This window comes from Penaeus chinensis, chromosome 31 (genome assembly GCF_019202785.1).
Source record: "Penaeus chinensis breed Huanghai No. 1 chromosome 31, ASM1920278v2, whole genome shotgun sequence".
In the NCBI taxonomy this organism is placed as follows: Eukaryota; Metazoa; Arthropoda; class Malacostraca; order Decapoda; family Penaeidae; genus Penaeus; species Penaeus chinensis.
Genome location: NC_061849.1, coordinates 7,021,950 through 7,024,449, shown reverse-complemented (window position 1 = coordinate 7,024,449; position 2,500 = coordinate 7,021,950).

Below are 2,500 nucleotides of genomic sequence, written 5' to 3'. Positions count from 1 at the left end.
AATATATATATATATATATATGTATATATATATTATATAGATACACATATATAAATATTATATACATATACAAATATTTATACATTTACATATGTATATGTATATATATTGAATATTATATATATATATATTGTAGATATAAATATTTGCATATATACATATATATGTGTATATATATATCATATATACATATATATATAGATAGATAGATAGATAAGTATTATATATTTATTTATTGATACACATACACAAATATACATATATTTATAAATATATAAATATTCATATACATATATATGTGTATATATATACATATATATATATGATATATATCATATATATACACATATGATATATACATATATTATATATATATATATATATATATATATATATATATATATATATATACCTGTATCTTCATAAATAAAGGCGTGCACACACACACACACACACACACACACACACACACACACACACACACACACACACACACACACACACACATATATATATGAGAGAAAGAGAGAGTGAACAAGTGGCCGAAGCTGCTGGCCGGTCCACACATTACTCGATATTTCTCTTAATATCCGGTGCTGAACTCTAGGACGGTCAAGGAAGTGCCATAATCATTTAACGAGTCGTTCGGTGTTGCCATTTCATCCTATTTAGTTTGTTCCTTTAAGATATCTTTACATTACATGCTGTTGTTTGGTGGTCTTCAACCCTTTATTTTTGTTAAAAGTTCCCCACTGCCCGAGGCCCAATTCACGCTTGTTAGCGAGCCCGCTTCCCCCACTAATTAGCTAATAGTTCATCTTGTCACATGGCAGTTTGCCCGTCTCGGTCACTTTACCTTTGATCTTTGTGACGTTCCCAGTATATCCCGCTTTTATAAATATGGAGAGCGCTCTTGATAATTGTGCATTTTTATGGAGCGTCGAGTTTGGAGGGGTTTGAGCACACGGGAGAGGTTAGGAGATGCTTAGTATTTTCATAAAATACACGTAAACCATTGAAGAAATGTGGGGATGACGTTAAATGGCACCGTTACGTTCAAGGATGGTAGCCTATGAACTCCCCGTGTCAGGGTTACGGTGAAGCTACTGGCAGCAGGGCAGTGGTTTCTGCAGGAGGCGTTTATCAGTGCAACTGGTACTTTACGGCAGATGCAGAATATGTCTGACGGAAGTTTAGTCATGCTGAACAAACCGCCGAGACAACTTTCGTAGTTAGATGGAACTGCGAGCAAAGAATAACCTGGGTACCTGTACTTTGCCAATCTCTCTCTCTCTCTTTCTCTCTCTCTCTCTCTCTCTCTCTCTCTCTCTCTCTCTCTCTCTATATATATATATATATATATATATATATATATATATGCAAGCAGATGCATGCCCATAAATACACAAATATAGAAGCACACACACACACGCACGCGAGCGCACACTCACACATAACATACACACATACAAATGCAGTCTCACTAACACACACTCACACACACACACACACCACACACACACACACACACACACACACACACACACACACACACACACGTACGCATGCACACATACATTCACACACAGCATACACATATACAAATACACTAACACACACATACACGCATACAAATCACACATACACTCTCTCTTTCTAACACACACTTACATTCTTTCTAACACACACTCACATACATAATAAGCTCCACCAAGTCACATTACTTGCCACTCGCCACCGTGACCGTGGATTAGGGCGCATGATTCGAATCCGCAATCGTGAGTTCGGGTCTGCAACAGGGAGCTAAAAATGCTCTTCCTGATTGCAATTGCACCCTGGGCTGAATGGCATGGATAGAGCAGGGCGGAAGAGAGCAAGTCGCTCAGGTTGCTATCAGTGGTATAAAATGGTATAAATTGCGCTTATTATTGTTAATAAGAATGATGATAATAATATTTATGACTTTGATAATCAAAATAACAATAAAAATAATAATGATGATAATAATGATAATCATAATAGTAATAATAATGATAATAATAAAAGTAATAATAATGATAATCATAATAGTAATAATAATGATAATCATAAAAGTAATAATAATGATAATCATAATAGTAATAATGATGGTAATCATGAAAATCAATATAGTTTTCAAATTATCATTTTTACCAATATTACCATTGTTATTATTATTTTCCTTTTTTGTAATAAGAATCCTCTTCCTCTCCCCCTTCTATCTTTCGCCCCCCCTCCCCTCCCCCGCTCCCTTTCTCCTTTCCCTTGCGCGCCCAGAAATGTTTCATAAATGCTTCTTCCTCTCAATCAGACTTGACGCCACTCGCCGCCGTGGCCGAGTGGGTTAAGGCGCATGATTCGAATCCGGGATCGCGGATCTCTTCCAGATTGCAATCGCGCCCAGGGCTGAAGGACATGGAAAGCAAGTCGCCCAGGTTGCAATCAGAGTTTTGTAAAATAGCCTAAATGCATTTACACACAC